At 40.9% G+C, this 24,957-nt stretch overlaps 1 long non-coding RNA gene across 4 annotated transcripts in view; it reads right to left on the reverse strand.

Annotated features, from left to right (window-relative positions):
* The window catches only part of LOC309656958, a 600,722-nt gene that overhangs the window by 285,711 nt on the left and 290,054 nt on the right, over window positions 1-24,957 (reverse strand). For 2 of the 4 annotated variants that reach the window (XR_014261623.1, XR_014261624.1), the window contains exon 3: window positions 2,281-2,321. This is a non-coding gene — a long non-coding RNA (uncharacterized lncRNA). Of the gene's footprint in view, window positions 1-2,280; window positions 2,322-15,953; window positions 17,088-24,957 lie in introns of those variants that run through there. The other 2 variants (XR_014261625.1, XR_014261626.1) reach the window with 1 other exon arrangement.

Genomic DNA, 24,957 nt, shown 5'->3' on the forward strand with positions numbered 1-24,957 from the left:
CTCCTTACTCCCTTCACCACCAGCTCTAGGGCCTGTGTCTCACAGATCCCAGCCTTTCTAACTCCTGTCTACCTGCGCCTTCTCCACCATCCCAAATCCCTCTCTCCTCTATTATGAAAACAATTCAGTTCACCTCCAGCTCCAACCAATGAATTTGTTATCTCAACATACACAGAAAATTAAATTTAAAATTTCCTTTTATGTAACAGGCCTACTCTCCTTAAAAGCAAATGCATGCAGATAGACGGTAATTATTCAGAAAATACTTATTGAGGCCTTCCCTGGTGGTGCAGTGGTTAAGAATCCGCCTGCCAATGCAGGAGACACGGGTTCGAGCCCTGGTCCGGGAAGATCCCACATGCCGTGGAGCAACTAAGCCCGTGCGCCACAACTACTGAAGCCCAAACGCCTAGAGCCTATGCTCTGCAACGAGAGAAGCCACTGCAATGAGAAGCCCACGCACTGCAACAAAGAGTAGCCCCTGCTCACCACAACTAGAGAAAGCCCCAGAGCATCAGCGAACACCCAACACAGCCAAAAATAAAGAAAGAAATAAATAAAAGAAAATACTTATTGAACTCATATTATGGGCCAGGCACCAAGCTCCTTGAAGGGTGCAGTGATGTGTAATATCAGACATGATCCCTGACTTCATGGCACTTATCTAGCAGAGAAGAAGATGGCCATCAACTACACACACAGTCAGTGTAAATTATAGGCCTAACAAAGCACTGGGAAGAAAAGACAATTCCATGTAACTGGAGGATATGGTGTAGTCAGGGGGTCAGGAAGGGGTTCTCTTAAGAAGTGGTAAATAAGCTGAGAAGCAAGGAGGAGGGGTTAACAAGCATATTCATTGTTGCTTTACTATGCTGAAAAATGGAAACGACATCAATGTCTATATAAAGGAACAATCTGTGGCATTAATTTGTGGCATATCCACATAATAGACTATTAGAAACCATTAGGAATTCAATTTTTGATAACTAAAAGAAAAAAAACATGCAAACCAACCTAAGTTTAAAAATATTAATGTAAAAAACCCTAAATAAAATCTTAACAATGAGAAGCCAGCAGTACATTATGCAAATTGATTCATTCCAGGAATTCAAAAGTATTTCAATCTTAGAAAATCCATTAATGAAATTCATCATATAAATAGGTCAAAGGAGAAAATACGATTACCAAGAAAACTGTCAAAAGCATTTAATAAAATTCAACTCCATCTCTTGCTTTAAAAAAACTTACTTTTTGAAAAAGGACATACATATCCCTCGAAATTAAGAATTATGCTAACTGTTGAAACACTAGAAGCATCCTCACTGACGTCAGTAATGTGACATGAGGGTGTTCTTTTACATTTGTTATTTAATACTGTTCTAAAAGTGCCAGCTAGTGCATGTAAAGATCAACAAAATAAGTGATACAATGAATGCACAGTCATCACTATTTGCATATGATTATACACTTGGAAAACACAAAAGAACAAAAAAAAGAAACAAAAAAGCATTACTAAAATGGCCATTTATAAAAGAAACACACAAAAATCAATACTGTTCTTATAAACTAACAGTAACTACTCACAGATTATAGAAGGAAAAAGTCCCATTCACACAAGTAAAAAAAAAATTAAGCTTAAAACTTGAAATAAATATAGCAAAAGTTTAGTGTAACATGTATAAAAAAATAAAATTACTGAGAGGTACAAACAGACAAATAAGAGACAAAACTTGCTCCTGGATAAGAAGATTCAGTATTATAAAAATACCCATTTTCCCCAATAAATCTAAAATTAATCAATGCAATCCCAATAAAATTTGACAAATAATTATAAAAGTCACTTTGGGGGGACTATTCACAAACAAGTGAAAACAGCCCAGAAAAATCTGGGAAAAAAATTAATGAGGAATGATTTGCCTTATCCTATATATTATAAAGCTACAGTAACTTGAAATTGTTTTTTCCTAAAATAAAAAAATAGAGGAAGGAAATAAATAGCAAAATCTAATGCTTTAGAAAAGAGAAAAAGGTAAAACCAGTAAACAAATCCAAAAGCTGGTCTTTCAAGAAACGAACAAAATAGACAAAACCACTAGCTCACCTAATCAAGAAAAAAAAAAAAAGAAGGCGGTGGGGGGGGAGAAAACACAAATATCCAAAATAAGAAACAGTAACGGTAAACAGAAAACTGAAATACATGATTAGAAAATCATTGTATAATTCTGTGCAGTAAATTTGAAAACCTAAATAAATGAATAATTTTAACAAAATACAACTCACCAAACTGATTCCAGTAGACAAAGTTTGAATACACCAATTTCCTAGGAAAGAAAAAGGAAGTTATCAAAGACCTACCACAAAACAAAACAAACAAAGCAGCAGGCCTAAATGATTTCGTACAGAAACTGGACCTTCAAAGAAGATATAATCCCAATGCTACTTAACCTGTCCCAGAGAATAGAAAAAGAAGGAAACCTTCCCAATTCTTTTTGTAAGGCAAGTGTAACATTGATACCTAAACCTGGTGAAGACTGCACCAAAAAACTACAGACCAATCTCCCTTGTAAACATAGAAGCAAAAATAAACTGAATATTAGCAAACACAACCAAATAGCCAATTAGAATAATGTTCCAGCCATGCAAGGAGAGTTCAACCTAAGGAGACTTCTTAATTCACCATGCTAATAAATCAAAGGGGGGAAGTCATACAAACCATGTACACTGAGAAGGCATCTGACAAAATTCAAATTTTTGTAAAATTTACAATATTGTGAATTAAAAAAAAAAAATTTAGTAGAGGAACCAATGGAAACATTGGCATTCCTGGTTGCTTGAGGACAAAGCACACTCACTCAGGCAAAGAGACAAAAGTAGCTGTGGCAGTCAATGTACTGTATGTAGGCGACTCCCAGGTGGGCTTAGGGGATCGAGAACAGACTGTGATAGTAAAGTATCACCCCCACAGACTACTACATTGCAAAATGCAAAGGAAAAGGAAAAACAGACTTTTACAATGGAGAAATCTAGCTAGGTATTTTTACATGCATGATCTAATTTAATCCCCCTCACCGCCACCCAAGAAATAGGTAGAATCATCTCTATTTCATAGACAAAAATTTGAGGAGCAGAGATGCTTAGTAGTGTACTCAGGTATAAGGTTGGGTTTCTAAAACTTAGTTTTAGATCTAGTCCACTCTATTCCCTGTACCCTCTAATTTTCTCATCAGGGATCTTCACTGGCCAAACCCAAATAAGCCAGAGGGCCGGGAAATGAGTGGTGGTCGTGATTCATATCTGTCAGCCTCCTAGGCACAGATCAGGGTGAAACAGAATAAGGTATACATCTGGAGTGGCTAAATGCAAGATAACAGGCATATCTCACTTCTTAACATTAAGACAAGAATAGTAAGTTGTTCAAGGATTGAATAAGACATTGCATGCAAACATCTCAGCACCTTTTTGGCACTGACAGAACTCCCAACAAATATTAGCCATGTCATTAGCTTGTATTGGTTAAATGCTCTGAATCCTATAAACTTCATTTTTCAGTCAAAAGTTTGGCTTTCATACTTAAACTTTAAGAACAAAAAGCAGCAGAGAAAAGACACAGCCGGCTCCATTCACCAGTTTTCTCTGGAAAACGGGGTAAATATTAGAAACAAACTAACGCCTGGGCAAAGCAGGGTGCCGATAAGATGAGCAACACTGATTTCGCCACAAAACAACAATTTAAATCCATTTTTATAAGTACTGCCAATGAAGAAAGGGAACATCTTTTTGAGCTGTGTCCTCATTCTGAGAATATATTCTTTGCACCATCTTGTAGTTAATAATTTTGGTCATAAACGACCACCTAAACATGTCAGGAATAATTTCAAATCTGTAACCCTTAAGGCTGAAAATATAGATGAATGTAATTAACCTACTTCCAAAATTAAAAAAAAAAAAAAATATGCTCTACTCTCTCCTGACTTGGGAACATATGGTGTCAGATTACATGGTTGGCACCTGGCTGACTGCTGGGTCCATGTGTCGCATTCTTACACAAACAGGCAGAGGTGGCACAAAGCCTGCCCAGAGGAGTCTCAGCCAAATCCAGAAGAGGTAGCTAGAGCCACAGGCTCGGCCAGAAACTACTATTAACAGCCTGGAGAGCTCTCAGCACCACCTCTGAGCTCAGTTTCCCCTCCTGCCCCACAACCTCCTCCATAAGCATCTTGAGAAGGCCCCATGAAGGTTGGTTTCTTCGCTGACACCCATCCGTCAACTCTCCTGGCTCTATTTATTAGGGAGAAATCAAAATGGCCTCAACTCATCTTTGGGATTGGCTCTCTTAAGGCATTTTGAAGCAAATTAATCCAACCAAATGCTTTCCAACCCAATTAAAGTTGTGTTTGTCATCCTCCCCACCCCAGCTCCCAAATCCTGGTATGTTTATACCTAGTACAGGACATTCACCTCCAACACAGTGCAAAGAAGCAAACTGGAGAGTCAGCGGCACCTCGGCGTCCCTTTTCTGTTCTCTTCTTGAAAGAGTACCAGCTTGAACTAGTTTTGCCTCTTTAAATAGGTTGTTGATTACCTGAAACAGCACCAGCTTGAACTGGTTTTGCCTCCTTAAGTAGGTTGTTGATTGGTTGAAACAGCACCAGCTTAAACTGGTTTTGCCTCCTTAAATAGGTTGTTGATTAACTGAAACAGCACCAGCTTTAACTGGTTTTGCCTCCTTAAATAGGTTGTTGATTAATCAATTCTTGAGTTACTTTACAGACAGCACTATGCATGTGCAAGACAGGAACCCACAGCTCCAGGATGACCCTAGAACCAAGAATCTTCAGTCTATGGAACTCAAAGAATAGAAATGTTGCCACCGGAGCCCTTTACCAAGCAAGCAGTCCTTCAATAAGGAAAATCTGGCTTCCAGCAGCACAAGTAGCTTATATGGACTAATTGAAGACTAGCCAATTAGCTAGTCCCCTAACCCTTCAAATTTCATCTCAACCCTGGATCGGGGAGACAAATTTGAGAGCCTTGCCTCATGTCCCCTTGCCTGTCGACTTCACAGTAAAGTGAAGACTTCACAGCTTTTTCTTTTCTCAAAAGCCACTGCCATATTATTGGCTTCTATGCTCCTAGGGCAGCGAGCCCTAACTCGGTAACACTCACCCCTGTCGTATTGGAGGCCCCATCTCTATCTCTGAAAATCAACTCAAAATGCACCATGAAGCTGAATATGCCCCTCCACAGCCCAGTCCCCGAAATTTCCAATTGCAATACTGAATGTCTCCAAATTATATTATTCCTTCCTTCTTGTGATTATGCTATCCCTCTGTTTTGCTTCATTTTCTGAAATGTGCCTACCCATTTCAAGTTGAATCATGAGTCAAGTGTATTTAGCCCATGTCTGCTGAGGGAATTAAGAAACCCCAAGGAACTGGGTGGAGATGGTACAGTTAGAATGAGAAGCAGCCTATGGAAAGAGACCAAGAGTGGCAGATGTGTAGCTGTTTTGGCTCACCTGGGACATCCCTTCACAATAAGCTGGGATGTGCAAGACATTAGTGACAAGGAGGACAGGTCACTGAAGGGGTTAAAAAATGGGTCTTTTTCAATCAACTAGAAGGATCCCTAAGACCAAAAGAGAAAAGACCAGCTACATCCACTAGTAAGAAATGTACCCTTCCTACCCCCTTTCAATATATACTATCTGGCCAGAAGAAGACGGTGTATGGAGGACTGTTCTCTTCTTTCCATGCCCATCTTGGTGGTTATTGTAGACATCTGCTGTTTCTGCCCGCCCAGAGTCTGTTTCCTGTTTCTTCCGTTAATAACACTCCCGTTTCCTTAACAGAAGACTTCTTCCTTACCCTAAACGATTGTGATGGGGGTGCCAATCCTAATACCTGGCCCCCACCCCCATTACCACTGGCCACAGGGATAGGCATTTGACCCAAGTAGGTGAGACGGTTTTTCATTTTTTTGGCATAAGTGAATTAATCCCAAGAAGTGGGCATGTAACCGAAGCCAGGTCAATGAACACATTCTCTGATATTTACACAAACATGGAGTCTAGGGGAGAAAGCATTCCTTTTTCTCTGGAGTCACCAAGCTGGGACTATGTAAAATTGGAGCTGCTTGTGCCACGTCCTCCACTATGTGGAGGAAGCCACTGCACAGTCTGTAATGAGGAGCTCACACAGACAGACTGGATATGGAGGAGAGACAGAGGGATGGAGCACAGGGGAAATGAGTTGGGTAAGAGATAAAGAAAGATGGGAGAGAGGTTGGGGGGGGAATGGTAAGGGAAGAGAGATGGAAGAATAAAGATGGGGGAGAGAGAGATAGAAGCAAGACAGAAAATTGGAGACAGAAAGATGGGGCAGAAGTGAGTACAAATGGGGTGAGAGAAAGATGAAGAGAGAAAATGGAGAGAGATGGGAGAGAAAAATGGGGGAGAGAGAGATGAGATATAGAGTGATGAGGGGAGAAAGATGGGGAGAGAGGTGGAGGAGAGAGAAAAATGAGGGAGACAGGGAAGTAAAAATGAGGATGAGACAGAAAGATACAGGGAGAGCCAGGTGGGAAGAGAGATGGGAAGGGGTGAGGGAGAAACGAGAGACAAAGGAGCGAAGACAGAAACCCGATGGCTTTTCTGAGGTCCTGCTTCCAGGCCACCCTTGAGGCCACTGGCATCCTTGTGTACGCTAGTTTATAAACAGATTTGAGTTGGTCCTATCACTTGCAACCAAGAGTGGTAACCACTCTAAAACCCTTTATCAAATCCAAACCTATTGCAGGCTTGGCTCTCAACGGCTTTGTTCTAGAACCCAAAGATGAACTGGAGGTTTCACCGATCGCCTCAAAGCATAATCACTCTTAGAATCTACCCGTACTTCAAATAAGTGGAGAAAATATAATTTCCTTTCCTCTGCCTGCAAAAAGCATGTAAAGATCTTCATTTCTTCCTACTTCCCAATTGGTATCTGGCTATCAGAAACCAATCCTCTGCCAAAAATACAAAAGAAACTACTTGGACGTTAAAAGCAGCATTTAGGAGAAAATAATGTTGTACATCATACCAAAATTTAATATGACTTTATGCAAAATAGTAATGTGTCTGGTAATGCAAAGATTCTTCTAAAGTAGGTTAACAATCCAATATTATCCTCCTTAAAAAATAAAAAGACCTAAAGTAGCTGAATCTTGTACCCATTGAGGGAGCTGATTTACATAGATAGCATTTAACATTCCATCATCATTATCCTATCAGTCTCCTGTCTAACATGCAAGCCTTAAGACATTCAGTGTGCTTAGAGGTTAAAAAAAAAAAAAAAAAAAAAACCGTATACCCACCAGCCAAAATGGTGGTAAATGAAAAAAAAAAAAAAAAAAGAAAGAAAAGAGAAAAGAGGAAAAAAATTTTTAGGCAGACAGATGAATAACAACTGGGATGAGAAAGACTGTCTCCCCCCTCCCTTCTGTACCAATATAGTAACCTAAAAGATTGAATAAAAGAAAACTAAATATTTAAGAATAAAATGTGATTATCAAATGGGGATAAGGGGAAAAAGGGAAGCATTATGATAATAGTTGAGTCTGCCTCTGCTAGAGGAAGCAGCTTTGAGTGAGCCCGCCTTGACTTAAATGGAAAGCAAATGTAAATGAATCACAGTTCTTTGAGTCCTTTAGACTCAACCGTGAGAATATTTTCAGATTTTTTTCTTTTAAAATGTTAAGTGAATTTAATTCTGATGAGAAGAACCAGAGACAGTGCTCTGGGGAGACTTGCATGTCTGTCTGTGCACAGTGTGGAGAGGGGAAGCAGAGGGTCACATGTGCATACATCCTCCTCATGAGAGCTCCTTCTTGGCCATGTACTTGGCTGTGACCTTGCAAATCCTATGGCCTCTTTAGTGCCTCTGTCAGCATATCAGGAAGGCCAGAAGGATCAGAGGCAGAATGGAGTCTGGGGGGTTGTAAAGCCATTGACTTCCATCACCCTAACCACTAGTTCTAGTAGTTCTTAGCTATATCTCCTCTAGTTTCTTACCCTGAACACCTAACCTGAGACCCAGCCTTCTAGCAGTTGCTCCAAATACAGTTGCCCATACCCATGCCCCTGGGCAGTCATCACTCACGTAACATGTCCAAGTACACATCAGAATCCTTTCTAACACAGCATGCCAGACAGTCACTGCTATTAAACAGGACAATGCCCTTAATATAAAAGTGCCATCTCTAGAGCTTTTCCTCAGCTTTACATCCAGACTCTGTGTCCTCTAGCAACTATACACTCATGATGCTGAAATTTATTTACAAGGCAAAGGGACAGAAGTCAATTAAGTAGAGTGTGACACCAAGAGAAATATGCAGAAATTCCCCCATTTTTTTAATAAACTTGCGTCATGTCTCTTTTTCTCCTACCCCACAGTGTGACAAGACTAAACCAGACAAACTAGTTTCTCCCAGCCAGCAGTCTAGTCTACAAAAGAACAAAGATAAAATAAAGTGACAGCTTTTGAATATTAATAGGGCATATCAGCAAGGGTGAGCAGCAAACAGTGGAAGTCATCCACAACTTCTAAAAGCAGTTCCTAAAAGCCCAAATTCATCTTATCACTCCCCACTTAAGAATTCCACTAAGAAAATGAACCTTTATTTCAAAAATAAACTTCTGAGATGACTAGAGATAAAAGCAGAGAAAGATATACTGAAGCGCCACAGGACCAGCCCTCACTCATCTTCTCCCCGCCGGGACCCATCGTGATGCTAAGCATATTTTAGATGCCCAATAAATGTTTGTGGCACGAATGATGTGAAAAGAAAAGGAACGTTTTAAAATCAACTTCAGAACAGGAATGGGCTTTGAAAACAGGCTGGCCCCAAACAGGATCACAGAAATAGAAAATAGAGTTTGAGGTCACTGAGATCTACTCCAGACATTACCTATAGAATCTTTGGACAGTTTTCCTTTCTAAAGAAAAGCAGGGGCACCACATTTCTTTCTTTCTTATTCACTCACCCACCCACTCACATATTCAATCATTCATTCAATAAATGTTATTGAGTGCCTACTATGTGCCAGGCACTGTGCAAGGCTCTCAGACTCTAGTGATAAAGAAAGACAAGTAAGGGCCCAGCTCTCAGGAAACTTATATTTGCTTTGTTCCTTCTCCTTGCCCTAAACCTAAGCCTGGGCCAAACCATTACATGCTTAAGCCATTTCAACAGCCTGAGTTGCTTCCCTAACACAGGTGTCCTCCACCCCTAATTCATCTTTCCCATCCACTCTGCATTAATTTTTCTAAAAGATGATTGTCATCATAATGTTCACCTGCTCAAAAATCTCCAGTGGCTCTCTATCATCTATAATTCACTTCAGGACCCAGTTATCAACGAGGTACTCTATATTAGGCATGGGGCTAAGATTAAGTCTACACTCCTCAACATACACTGAGGGCTGTATTGGTTATTTATTGCTATATAGCAAGTCACCCTGAAACTTGGCAGCTTAAAACAACAAAGGAGTATTATCTTCCAGTTTCTGTGGGTCAGGAATCCAGGAGAAGCTTAGCAGTTAAACTAAGATTGCATTCAAGTTGTCAGCCAGGGCTACAGTCATCTGAAGGCCTGACCAAGGCTGGAGGATATACTTCCAACAAAGCTCACTCACGTGGCTGTTGGTGGGAGGCATAATGGCTAAGATCTTGGATGTTGAGCTGCCTGGGTTCAAATCCCACCTCTACTTTTGGCAAGTTACTTCAGCTCTGCCTACCTTGATTTCCTCACCTATAAAATAATCTATAAGCTTGTTGTGAGAATTAAATGGATCAACATGTATAAATTACTAAGATAAATGTTTGGCATGTAATAAGTTCTATTATAGTATTGGTTAAGTAATATAGATATTGTTCTTCTACATTCAGTTTAAGCTCTATACTCCCATACTATAGCCCATGGTGAAGTTCTTCACTAAACTCCTAACGCTGTAATTGTGACCCATTTTAACCCTGGTCAGATCTACAAATTATCACTTAATTACCTCACCTGCAGATGTCTCATCTTATTTCCCAGTTGTTTCCTGATAGTCTTTAAATTCCATGCTTCCTTAGAGTGCCCAGGAAGGAGTAAGCATTCAATTCAAAAAGAAGAAAGGGACTAATTAATTCACTTTAGCCCCTAGAAAAAATATTCATGCTGCTAGTCTAGTCTCCCCAAACACCAAGAAACCACACTCTCTTTATTTCCATGTGACCCTCTGCTATCATAGAGTTGACCCAAATTAGGCTTTCCCACAAGATCAGCCATACATTGGCCACCTTTCTCACCAAGGGGAACTTATGAAAACACGCAAGATGATGGGGTGGGAATCCCCTTAGACCTGGAGGTACAGGAAGACAGGTGTGAGCCTCGGAAAGGAGGGCCCAGGTACTGCTATAAATGTCAGTAAAGCAAACTCAGTACATACTGTGGGGTTATTAAATCCTCAAGAGCCTAATATTTCAAAATCATCACCAACAAATGCTCCTTCTCCATCCCTGACTCAAACACTGTGGAATTTTAGGACTCCCCACCTACACTTTTTCTTAAGATGGTGGTATTTCCTCCCCAAGAATTCACAGCTTCTGGTCAGAGCCAAAACCTGTGCTGGGCCATTTCTCATACTTAGAACCTGCTGGTATGTCCAGATGATCATACAGGCAATGGCAATTAATAGTTACAGGAGGCTTTGGGGGAAATGTTCCCCACCATCACAGACAGAAGGTTCTAGTGGTCCTGATTTGGCCACTAAGACACTACATTCATTCACAGAGTCATTCATTTGTCATTAATTTACTCCTTTTTCAACTAATCTTTGTTAAGCATTTACAAGGTACACTGAGTGATACCAAGAAGTAGGATATAAGTGTCTGGGCTTCAAGTAAGTTACCTGGAACAAGTCACCCTCTCTGGCATCAATTTCTTAGTCTATAAAATGAGGAGGTTGGACAAAGTCTCTAGGGCTCTTTTCATTTAAAAAAACAAAAGAAATGCTATTTTTCTGATTCTAATGCCTGCTCTGCTTTGCCAGGCAGGGTTGCTATGAAGATGAAGTTAGAAAATGCGCATGAAAGTGCTTTGAAAACTATAAAGCACAGCTCAAAATGTGAGGCATTATCCTCATTGTTGTTGCCATAGCCCCAAAAATCCCTAGAGAAAACTTTTCAAAGACCTGCTTGATAACATCCCATCGGGATCCTAAATAAGAAAAGCTCTCCCTCAAGTCTCACTGGGATCTCTCCTGCTGCTGGGAAGTCCACAAGGTTGTTTCTGTGCATTAGCAGCTTCTCGCAGCAAATGCCTTTCAGAGACTGCAATTGCCTACGGGGGAAGAAATTATTATGTGACCTAATCCTGAGGTCTACTCCAAGTCCTGACAGGAAAAGGCTGTGCTCAATTAGTGATGCCTGCTATGGACGGTCATGGGATGGAGAAGTGGTCACCAGCTGATTGACCTTCCTAAACTAGGTCCTTTTGTAGCTAGGATGTACGAGCCTCAATTATGTGCCCAGCATTTTACTAAGGGTTTTGCAAGAATTATCTCATTTTTGGAGTAAATACTAATGTCAATCCCATTTTACAAATGAGGAAACTGAGACCCAGAAAGGTTGACTAAGACAACACTGCTGGTATGGGCCATAACATAGAAACTAAATTAGAAACTAAGGCTGAGCAATCCCAAGGCCAGTGTACTTTATTATGACATCACTCTGAACTTTAGCTAGGATCTTAAGACAGCATACAAATGGGTAAACCAAAGGACCCTACTTATGTTTTTCCTGAATAATAGATGAAATTGCTAATAACAGCTCAAGGTTGGGGGATTACTGGCAGTCTCTGGCTTAGCACAGGGATTGAACCAGTAAAGCAGCAGTCTATAAACTTTTTTTATTGCACACTCCATTAGTTAAAAAGTGTTTTGGGGCTTCCCTGGTGGTGCAGTGGTTGGGAATCTGCCTGCCAATGCAGGGAACACGGGTTCGAGCCCTGGTCTGGGAAGATCCCACATGCCGCAGAGCAACTGGGCCCGTGAGCCACAGTTACTGAGCCTGCGCGTCTGGAGCCTGTGCTCCGCAACAGGAGAGGCCGCGATAGTGAGAGGCCTGCGCACCGCAATGAAGAGTGACCCCCGCTTGCCGCAACTAGAGAAAGCCCTCGCACAGAAAACGAAGACCCAACACAGTCAAAAATAAATAAATTAATTAAAAAAAAAAAAAAAGTGTTTTCATCCAGTATATATATATATCTACTTATATATACATGTATTTATTTTCAAATTGCATGCATATATCACAACACTAATGTATTAAATACATATTAAAACACATCAAAAATAGAACATTTTAAAATGAGAAATCTGTATAAATACAAATTTTAATATTTTCTACCCAAATCCCAAAGGGATTATTGTGCCCAGTCTCTGGGGCACACACAGCCACTTTCTGTTACACAGAGCAAGAATGATATGTTTTCTTTATTTTGCCTCTGTTTCCTCTCTGGGCTCAATTTCAGGGCTGGCGCTGGGCACAAGGTCCAAGAACAGAACCACTCCCTCTCCCTACATTCTGTTAACTACCTCTGCTCCCCATCCCCACCCTTCACCTCCATACTTTTTCCCAGGCTCCCAGGCACCCAGGTATCTTCATGCTTTTCATATCCACTGCCCAAAGTCCCCCTTTTGAGTTCCTGTCCAGGGCTGGCATCTCCCGCTCTGAAGAATGCTCCCAGCCTATTCCTCAGCTACTCTGGAACCCGCCCACCATCAGGACTAACCACAGAGCACAGACTGCAAAAAAAACGACAGGAGAACTCCTGCTCCAACCCCTGCATATTTTGTAGACCAACCCATCTCTTTACAGCCTGGTGACTTTGGGAAAAGATTTCCAGCCACTGGGCCCTTGACAGCCTGGGGTAGGCTTCCTCCTGGCAGGACAGATTCTTCTCTTGGTCAATCAGAAGCTGGAGAATCAGATTTCCCATTCGGTTCCCAGGGTGCTCTGGCCTGAGCTGACACACTGCTTCTTTAAACATATTATGAAGATTATCAGCAATGTATCAAGGTGTCTTTGCAGAATGGTAAAAACTTCGGCTGCACTACTTATTGCCATAAACCACACTTCCAGGTTTTTATTTATATGCACATTAGTTCAATATGATTGGATCTGTAGGCAGCAGAGGGGATTGAGGTAATTTATATATATATCAATAAAGGTCTCCAGCCAGCCACTAGGTGCTCTAAGGGGAACAGTAGTTCCATTTAAAACATTACGAACTGGAGAAATTGAAAATAACTCTCTATTTAGAGACCAAGGATTAAGGCATTTTGCAGGGAAGGTCTCAGCCCAGCCAGGCTATGCTAAAAAGGCTGTTAAAATGTCATTTGGCTGATAGTTAAGCCACAGAATTTACCTTAACCCCTTCGTTTCAATTGGATTTTTTTTCTGTGAAGCATTGACCCTAAGAGGGGGACAGCACAGTGTGGTGGGAAAGGTGGCTGAGGGTGTGGGCGTATGTTGATTTTTGCCTCCTAATGACATTTCCACTTTCTACTGGTAGCATCGTCTCAGTGAGTTCTGCCACACCCATTGGGTGAGGTCTTCCTGAGACTTTTGGTCAAGGTTCTCTGTGGTCCCCAGCCAAAGAGCCTTCCTTGCCCAAGCTGAGCCAATCAGACTATCTCCCCCACCACCAGATTTCAACTACTGATAAAGTGCCACAAGGAGGAGAAATGCTGCAAGCCGACTTTTCCTGGCAGTGATGCCCTGAAGAGGCTGCTAGCTGCTGCCATCTACTCCAGTGGAGCTGCATGCACTCCTGGGTCTTGTGCTTTCTCTTCCATTTCATGAACCATGAAATAGCCTTCCAACGAATTTACATTAGCCAGAATTTCTATTGCTCACAACTAAGGAGCCTGTCTAAATGAGCCACTGGGGGCCAGGAGCCCAGCACTTGGTCTCATCATTAGCTTTGTGACCATGGACAAGTAACCTCCCTACTCTGGGTGTCAGTTTCCTCAACTGCAAAATGAAAGCACTGGAAGAAGCCAGTGGTTCTCAAAAATTAGGAAGTGTCAGAATCATCTGAGAATCTTATTGAAAATTTAGATTCTGGTTCCATCATTTTGGGGTGGGGCCCAGGCACGTGCTTTGTAACCAGCAGCGACGCTGTGCCTATCAAGCTTTAAGAGCTCATTTTCAAATTAAGCTCTCCAGCGCCCTTGGTTCTGGGGAGGACCCACAGAGACAGTCTCTGAGTGAGAGAAAAGTTAACCAAGGTGGCCCTCTTGTTTCAATTAAGGCAGCTTTCCTTTTATATTTTAGATACTGAGATTCTACATTAAATTTCCTCTGTAAAAAGGGATCTATCACTGACAGAAGAGAAAATCAAAATCACTGGACTAAGATCACTTGATGATCTCCAAGGAAGCTTACTGCTCTGATTCCATGAGGCACCCCCTGCATGGATTCTAAAGGAAAGCAGGTGTCACACCCCTTGGGGAACTGACCACTGCATTATTTTACTTGAATTTGAGCTGAGAGAAACAAAACCAAGACCTCAATCCCAAAATCATTTTCCTAGCAAACCCACAAGCAGGAGTTGATTACCCCACTGGTCATGATGCAACAGGAGAGGCCCTGAATGGCTTGCCGGGTGCGACGCAATTAGATAACACGGGAGCCCGGTGACGTCCGTCACATTGGAGGGCTCTTCCTACAGTGCCTCTTCCTGCGTGGTGTTTGAAACACCATAAACTAGAGCCAGAGGAGATCCATAAACAGCCCAGTTCTTATTTTCTACTTTAGAGTCCCTATGTGGCTTCATTTATTTTCAAAAGAGCATGTGACACGTTCATTGGCACCTTCCCTGCCATAAAATACCTGTTGACATTTGTGGTTTGGAGCTGGATTGGATTAGTTGCTGTTTCGTTCCATTCACCTACTGCACGTTAACACCACGGGGAATACCACTCTACCCTGAGCCCCCTGCCACATCTTCTGTCCTCTACCCAGAACAACCCTTCAGTGCCCTCAGCTGAATGGGAAGATGAAAAAAGAGCTATCCTATCTTTTATCAGCTATGCGACCTTAGACAAGGCATGTAACCTCTGTCTCCACTTCTTGGAGGCAACCACGTGAGGTTGTTACAAGGATAATGATAAGGAAGAGGAGGTGAACGACAGTGGGCGACATTTGTCCATCACTTACGATGAGGAGGACCCTGAGCTATACTGCTTTATCTGAATTGTCTCAGTCAGTCCTCTCACAAGTCTACAGAGTAGGTACGACTATCATTACCCCCATTTTTCAGACGGACGAATGGAGGCATGAAAAAGTTAAATAACTTTCCCAAGGTTACACATCCAATAAGTGATGGAGTAGCTTCAGCCTCAGGAATTCTGACCCCAGAACTGTGTATTTCATTGTAGTGCTATGTTCACAGTGCTTCTCCACACCTGGTTGAAAAGTTTGGTGTGTCAGGTAGAGAGAGAACTCCTAGAATATGTTGGAGGAATCAGATGGAGAGGGTGATTTGGGATAAAATAATGCAAAATAAAAACATGGTACAATGGAAAGAACACCAACCTAGGTTTGTCCTCACTAGCAGTGGGACAAGTGCCTCTTGTCCTCCCAGAAGCTCAGCCTTCTCATCAGCAAAATGGATGAAAGCGTCCCTACCTTGGAGAGAGCATGTAAAAATAGTGATGTGTGCATCACCACCTAGCAAGTACTCAGAAAATGCAAGTGATGTAATGTGTGTGGCAGCATGCCAAAAGGCTAGTTGAAAGCAAGATATTATTAGTCATATGAAGTATTATTACATATTAGAGTAACATGGAGCTCCTTCCAAGATTATCAGGTCAACTCAGAGTTTTCTTCTATAAGTTGAACTCACAGAGAGCATGAATCAAAAGTCCATAGAGCTCAAGCAAACAAGCAACAAACTTGTCTCCATCTCCCACCCATGGGTCAAAAGCCTTGAAATTCCTACAGCAGGAAATCTCTATTATATGTCAAGGCATTACATGTGTAATACTTAATACAATTTAAGTATTAACTCATGGGGAAGCTAATCTCTTTTACACTTATCATTCAGAAAGAATTTCTATCAGTATGTTTATGTATATACTTTTAGATATATTTCTATACATACACACGTACACTCACAAATATTTATTTTAAGAAGAACATATTATGCATGCTAAAATTGAAATATACTTTTTTCCTTAAAAATATGCCATAGACATCATTCTATGCCAATAAACACAAACACACATTGTCATTTTAATGCCTTCATAATACTCTTATGCAGATATACTATGACTGCCCAATTGGAAATTTAAATGTCTTCCAATTTTTGCTATTATAAACAGCACTGAGACAACTATCCCTGTACACACAACTTTGTGTGCTTATCCTTTAAGGTCTTAGGATAAATTCCTGGATATGGATTTACAAGGTCAAAGATACATGTATTTAAAACTTTGTTATAGGAGCTTCCCGGTTGGGAAATGTATCCAGATGCCGAGAGGGACGCAACTCAGTTCCATTGGAACAGAAGCTCCTCCTCTAAGGACCTTTCTGGACCCCGCCCTATGTAACTCTTCTTCTGGCTATTCATCTGTATCCTTTATAATATCCTTTATTATAAGCTGGTAAACATGGGGCTGAGAAAAAGAATGTAAGTAAGATCTGCCACTGGTCAAGTACAGGGTTAGCATTAAAAACAAGTCCGTTGGACATCAAAGCACATGTCCTTTCTGCTCTTGCTGGGTTTCCTCATGACTTGTCGGTCTAAGATTCACGTCCTGGCACTTGGCATGTTGAGAACAAAACTGCAGAATGAGAAGACTGTGGCCAGTATGAACAAGTTAAAGACTGAGTGGTTATTAACTGACATGACTTCAGCAACATTGTTAGCAGTGATGAAGCCAGGTGACTAAATGTACCAAACAAGAAACTGCAAGAAGCTAGGTACAGGTTTGAACGCAGGAACCTGGCTATGGGTTGCTGGGAACTTGAAAAAGCTTTGGAGGCTGGATATCACACCTATAGAGAAGGGATGAAAAATTTAGACTTTCTTCGCATGAAGAAAACAGGACTGACTAGTAATTCAATAATGACTCTAAAATATGTGAAGATTTATTTTATCGGGCTGCAGCTGAATCCACGATGTGTACATGGCTTAATATGTTACTTTACACACAATTCTCAACATTTACCCTTGAGAGGGTTTTAATAAAGTATATTCACATCTAAATTTTTTTTAATTTTTAAAAATAAAAACTTTGCTATATATTTCCAAACTGTTTTTCTAAAGAAAGATAGTTCCTTAGGAACCTTAGATTCCTACTTACAAGTATGAGAGTAGAGAGACTTCTTATAACTAGTTGGTTGAACCGTATGAGATTGTCATAGTTGTAGGTCAGAAGTGTTTGAATATTGGTAAATTCATACAGTTCAATCCAATAACCCACCCCTGACGTGAACCAGGTTTTGCCTTTCCATTTCAAACCTTGTGTTGGCCATTCAGAAAAGGGCAATACACAGATTTGCATCATGTACCTTTTTAGAGAGGATGGGAGGATGAAATAAATGGAGACTGTTTTCACTGCCTCTCAGAAAATGAGCGAATTACTTGAAGAACTACTTTCCAATCTGGAAACAATCTGTTCTTGAATAAGGTAAGGCATTGATTCTGAGCCACTTGATGGCTCTTTGCTCCTCTACCACCCCTTTTTTGTCAGAGGATAGAACCGATAAGACTGAAAAGAAAGTGGTGTGCACTGTCACAAGTCCTTGAGACCATCTCTCTACAAGCTAAGTCTGAAAGAATGTCCCAGCTAAAGAGACTTACAGTAACCCAGCCATTCCTGGACTGTGTTCCAGGGAGCACGAGTCCCGCAAATGCTCTGTGAAGAAAAAGTTTCATGGTCACATATGTTGGGAGAATAGGACATCTTATTTAGTTTAAAATTTTTAATTTATTAAAATTAAATTAAAAGTTTTAATTCTCCTGCCAAGCCACAGTGCACTGAAACTTTCAAGGCTCTGAGAAATCCTGCAGTAAAGAAACCTGCTCCTTTCATTGAACCCTGTATCTCTCGCACTTGTTTGACCACAGATCCCTTTGATCACATAACATTTATTAGCATCCAGTGAAACAGACTTTCAAAAATGTCCAAAACTCTCATTTTATTAGAGAAGAACCCACATCATAAAGGTTATACAGGATTAGAACTGTTAACTCAAGCCATTCAGCATGTATTTATTAAGTGTCTGCTGTGTGCCAAAATCTGTGCCAGGCGCTGGCATATAGTGAACAAAACCTAATCCTTGAGCCCAAAGACATTATAATCTAGTGGGAGGAAAAAACAAATCAACAGGCAATTTCAGCTTCTAATAATCTAGAACATGTGCCTATTGAATACTTAAAATGTGGCTTCTGAAACTGAGGAGCTGAATTTTTAATTTAGTTTAATTTTAATAAACAAATTTAAAAACTAAAGCAGTGTAAAATATTTTTCTACTAATTACAGCTTTATTGTTTTGGCAGGACTATATTTTACTTTAACTGTTGAAAATTTAGCATCTATATTGAGTTGAGCTGTAAGTGTAAAATGCACACAAGATTTCAACAACGGTTCCAAAACACGTAAACTGTCTCATTAATAATTTTGTATTGATCACATATTGAAATATTAATATTTGGGGCTAAATATGAAAAATTATTAAAATTAATTTCACCTGTGCCTTATTTACTTTTTTAACATGGCTGGTAAAAAATTTTAAGTTACATATGCGGTTCATTATATTCCTTTTGGACAGAGCTGATCTAAAAGATTTAGTGTGCTCAGAAAGCAGGGATGCCTAACCAAGATCTGGGGAAAGCTTCCTAAGAGATAACTTTTAAGGTGAAACCTGAAGGAAGATAAGGAATGAGCCAAAAAAAGAGAGGAAGGAAGAGTATTGCTGACAGAGGGAATGGCTGTGCAAAGGCCCAGAGGCCACCTGGATCCCGAGCAATATCATTTCCAGTGATACTTCAAATACTTCACAGATCACTGCTTCTAAAACCACTAGAGGCTTTTTCTTTGGAGTGAAATATCTCTGAAACCACCCACAGATAGTAGGGGCTTGGAAAAGAGTACTATGTTCACATTTCACTTATCTTAAAGCTAAATATAGATTCCACTCTTGCATAGGCTCCTGACTCATTCAAAATGTGCAACAATTTTTTAAGTGCTCAAAGGAATCTTCTTTATAGGAGACAACTCCCACCAAAGCAAACATTTGTATTATTCCCAATAAGTGTAATTACAATAGACTGTCATTGAGACAAGTAGATGGCCTGGAGCAAGGGCAGGGAGGGAGCTCAGCAGCAAAGGATGAGTGCCGAGGGGGATGCTAGGAGGCCATCTGGCACAGTGGTGAGAGCTCAGGCCCTGACAGCTCCACCACTTATCAGCTGTGTGACACCAGAAAATCTCATAACCACTCTGAGTCACAGTGTCCTCACTGGTAAATGAGAAAAGGAGTAGCGCCTATGATGGAATGGCCCAACTGCAGCACGACTGACACTCAGGCCAGATAATTCTCTGTTGGGAGGGCCTGCTTTGTGTACTGAAGGGTGCTGAGCAGCATTCCTGGTCTTTACTGACCAGATGCCATTAGCACCCCTCACCCCAGCTGTGACAACTACGAATGTCTCCAGACATCGCCAAATATCTCCCGGGGTGCAAAATCACTGCCTGCTGAGAACCACTGATCTACTGAATGAGTTGTTGTGAGGATTAAACAGAATCCAGCATGAGAAGTGGGGGCACAGTGCTCAATAAAGGTTTGCTAAATAAATGCCTAAGACAAAGGGAGGAAAAGCTCTTACAGGGATGACAATGGCACTGAGCAGATCTGCCATTTTGTAAATTTAACCAGCCATCACTTTAGGCCAGGAATTTCCAGCTATTCCTTCTCCTCCTCCCCCTCACCCCAAGAAGCTAGGCCCTGGGTCTCCCGAGTAATGTGGGCAGAAAGGCCCTGCAAATGGGACATGACTGACTCAATGGATTTAATGGTGCTTTTTAAATGTGGATAATTATGGGGCCTCTTCTAAGCAAGTGCACCAGTGGCAGGAGGCTGCAGGCTCTGGGGCACCATGGGCCCACATAGCTCAGCTCCGTCAAGCTGATGGTAATGTTATTAAATGTGCTCTCTCCTTTTATTAGGCATCTTAATAACCTCTAAGTTGTACCCAGGAGAGTTGGTGCAGAAAAGGAATTCTGGCCAACCTAATTTGTATTTGAAAATACCCCATAGGCCAACGGAACAAGATTCAGATGAATTTCACAGGCAGCTGAGGGCTACACAAGGCAAGTGTTTCCAAATTGTACTCCATTGTTGAATGCAAAGTGCCTGCCTCGCTGCCTTCCCCATCGCCGGTCCTTGCCCTCCTTTTCTGCCAATGCCACTGCATCCCCACACATGCATATGCAACTCACACCCCAGCCACTGGTTAACAAAAAGATGTAATATAGGTGCTCCCTTGTCTACAGTGAAATGATGATAGGCGCGCATACTTATTGACCAATTATTACCCTGAGCCAGACCCCAGTGCATTCCCGAAAACAACCCAAAAGGTGAGTGCTATCGTTATCCCCATCGTATAGCTGAGGAAACTGCAGTTTGAAAAGGTTACTATCTCGCCAGCAAGTATTATGCAACTAGATAATTACAGAGCTGGACATAAACCTAATTCCATTTAACTCCCAAACTGCTGCTCTTTGCCACCGCCTAACATTTTTCGATCACAGAGTGGTGACAAGGAGTGAGTCTGTTTATTAGTTCACCAAGTTTGGGTGACTGGATACTCCAAACCTGTATGAAGTGCTGGGAAAAGACACTGCCCCTCCCCTCAGAGATTTCGTAATGGAAATTATACACAGTGCAAAGAACATTTTAAAGGAATCAGGAAAGAGGAGTCACAGCTCGCATTCATTCAGCAAACATTTAGTGAGAAGCTACTATACTCCAGGCAGTGTTCTCACTGTGGAGGATATTGCCATGGCCGCCAATAAAGGCAATGGATTTGAGAAACATTGCACATATAGAATGAACAAACTGCCGTTCTTGACTGAAAGGGTAAGAAACAGAGAGAAAGCAAAGGGGACTCAGACGTCCCTAGTGCAAGAGACTGTGAGGATGAGCAAGCCAGTATCTGAGGCTGAAGGGTGGGATTTGGGGAAGAAGTCGTGAGTTTATTTTCAGGTACATTGAGGTAAATTTGCCGTAAGACACTGTATCGGTCTCCTGTTGCCGCAGAACAAACTGCCATAAATTTAACGGCTTTAAATAACAGAACTTCAATTTTTTCCAGCTCTGGAGACCAGAACTCTAAGATGAGTCTCAAGAGAATAAAAATCAAGGCTTTGCAGGGCTGGTTCCTTTTGGAGGGTTCAGGGGAGAATCCATTCCTTGCCTCTTCTAGATTTCAGAAGCTGCTGGCATTTCTTGGCTCCTGGACACACCTCTGCTTCCGTCGTCTCATTGTTCTTCTCTGTCCTCCTCTGTCCCTCTTCTAACCACAATTACATCATTCCCACTGAGATAATCCGGGATAATTTTCCCATCTCAAGATCTTTAACTTAATCACATCTGCAAAGCACTTTTTACTATCTAAGGTAACGTTCACAGGCTCCAGAGATTAGGACATGGACATATTTGGGGAAGCCATTATTCAGCCTACTACCAATATTCAGGAAGAGATGTTCTACATGCACTTAGAAAGGTAAGTCTACAACTTAAGGGAAATAATATTCATTCATCTATTCAGTAATCATTTGTTAAGCAGTTCATATTGTTCCCAGAAGATAATCGCACCCAAAGAGTTGATTTGGGACTCATGCTCATAGCTCATAGGTGATGAGTGTATAGAGAGTGAAAATCAGAGAACTGAAGAAAATATTTGGGGGAAATCTACACATTTATGGAACAGACAGGAAAAGGGGAACCAATGTGAACTTGTCCAGGTTAAGACACGCAGCACCATTTATACAGATTTGTTTCTATTATATGGGTTACTATAGGTGATCATATATATATATATATGGAATGTGATTTTGAAATATGCCGTCTGGTGGCAGCATCAGGGAGGAATTCAAGTAGATTCTTCTTGAGCTACAGCATCTCTGGAAAGTCTGTTCTCCAGGCTATGATCACCACTGGTGACTGTGGCTCTGGCCTGTTTTTTTCCTCTCCCTTTCTCAGCCAAGTGCAGCCATTAAGCACTTCATATCCAGTCGCTACAGCCTGAGCTCTTGGCTGCCCCAGCAATGGAGGCAGCAAGAATTTAATCCATGGCAGCCTCAGGTGCAGAAAGATGATACTAAATATTTCATTCCTGGGACGATAGAAACTGGAAGCCCCTGGAGAGGATCTGGCTGAATCTTTTAAGTGAGCCCTTCCAGGAATCCATTGGGTAACCGTGCTATTGGCAATAATGACTGCCACTCGGGCCTTAGCTTCCCAGTGGGAGGGGAAGCAGCATTAATGTGCAACAGTGCTAAAAGGCCAGCTCCAACTCTGGTTCTAAGAAATTAATTTTTTTTTTCAAATTCTGCTTTCAGAGGTTTCCTGTCACCTCTTTGGAGCCAAAAGACATTTGTCACCCATTTTTTCCCTTTTTTTGTTTTTCATAAAGAGCCAAACGAAAGGAGAATAAAAAGATCTAATGAAGAGAAATCATTTAAGGAACATTTCTTCTCTTCAGGAAATTACCTGCTTTGGCTTAAAACTTTAACTCTTCTCAGTCTTTAATAGCTAGCTCAAGAAGACAGCAAGTATGAGGATGGATGAGAGAAAAACATGCATTATCTTGGTGGGAAATTGCATAGATTGTGTTGGTAAGTAAATACCATTTGTTAAGCACAGAAGTATTAAAATGAAAAAAAAAGACTATTTTTCTTTAAAAAATTAAGTGTTTTGAAAAACTGGATTAGATTTTTTCTTTCATTACTCTTCACAAAATTGAAAACAGATGGTATGCACTATAGACTTAAAAAAAAAAAAAAAAAACAGAGAAAGTGAAAAAGGTCAGAAACAGGGAGGTAAGATGACCTGAAATATGACCCTTTTGCCCTTAAAACCTGAATTCAGATCTGGTTTGTGACTCTGTGTCGGAGAGGCCGACCCTGAAGGAGTGAGGCGTGAATTGGAAATCATAGGACTGGGAGCAGGAAGCTGGGCTCCCACAGGCACTTGGATGTGCCCACCTTGCCTCTCCTCCCTAACTCTGCCATCCTTCCAGAGAAAGCTCGTGCAGGAAGGTCTACTACCCAGCCCAGGGTCTTCTGCCTCTGAGCTTCCTTGCTAACTGGACCACACCCTGTGTGAACCTGCTTCCTTCAAACATATGGAGAGTTCCTTAAGGGGCAGCTGGGGGGCAACGATTAGGAGCATGCATGATTCCTTTCCCTGCCCGCAAACTATTACTTGCTTCCTAGATAAGTCTGAGGTTGGTTTGGTATGCAAATATTTATGCATATTTGTGTCCTCTGTGTTTCCCATGGAGTGGTAAGTACTAAAGGAAATGTGAAAGATGACTTTAGGTGGTAGTACATAGATACTCCCTAAAGAGAAAACGTTACAAATAGAGAGCATTACTACATACTAAATAGAAAGCATTTTCTATTTAGTATCAATGATATTGCTTTGTGTCCTGGAAATGTACATAGTAAGAAACCCTCAAAATATCATGACTAGGAAATATAAATGTATATTAGTTTTCAAAAATAAATATAGAAAAATATTAAGCAAAAGTTCACATGAAATTTAGATATGGAAAAAATCATGAAGATGATGTACAAAGGCTGAAGTGTTAGAAAACACTGCCCTATGTCATTTAGCACAATACTTTTTATATTGTCCAACAATTATTTGTCAGTTGAATGTATCTCAAACACTATTGTTTGCTTATTATCACAATATTTTTTAATCCTGAAAAAAACCTCTCAAGAATAAAAAAGTAGAAGCTTTCATAGCAATGACATTTTATTGCCTTGATAGTCAAGGCAATGAGCTCTGGAGTAAGAGCAGACCTCTGTTTAAGTTCTGGCACTGCAATTTTCTAGCAGAACTTCTAAATGTAAATAATTATGTGTTCAGTGCCTCAGTTAAAGTGTTATGAGAAGGAAATTAAATAATGCTTGCAAAGTGCTAGCTTGGTGCCTGGCACATAGAAAGAGCCCAATATATGGTAGCTGTAATTATTAACAATAATAGTAGCATCAACAATAACAATAAAAATTGACATCTGTATGGAAATTCATATCTTTTAAAGGGCTTTTATCCAACCATTAGCATTTGTCCAACCCATCTCCTGGGTGCCAAGTACCGTGCAAGACTCAGGGATTCAACCCTGGAATGAGAAATTCATGACTTTGGGGTAGGCAGGGTAGGGAAACAGACTCTAGAATCAGGTTGCCTATTTTCAAGTCCAAGCTTTGCTACCTCTCGTTGTGTGTCCTCGGGCAAGTGGCTTACCTTTCCATGCCTCAGTTTCCTCATCCGTAAAGTAGGAATAATACCAATACCCACCTTGTAGGTTGCTGTGAGGATTAAGTGAGTCCAGGTATATAAAGTATATCAACATGATCAGAAACGTATCTGCACATAGTATAGTCAATTTGTTTTAGCTTTTAATTGTTGTAGTTGCTTGACCTCACATGGCTACCATATAGTCTTCCACATCCCTTAAAATGGGCAGCTGCTTTCCAAACTTTGTCTTCGCCACAAATTATACACAAGCACTAATTCAGAGACAAAGGTGTAGACATATAAGGATGTTTGAACTTTATGTACTGAGAACATTTTGTCACTGAGCTCGATCAATTACTTCATATAGATTCAGATCAAGCCAGTTTTA

Source organism: Balaenoptera physalus, assembly GCF_965194825.1.
Source record: "Balaenoptera physalus genome assembly, chromosome: 3".
Classification (NCBI taxonomy): Eukaryota; Metazoa; Chordata; class Mammalia; order Artiodactyla; family Balaenopteridae; genus Balaenoptera; species Balaenoptera physalus.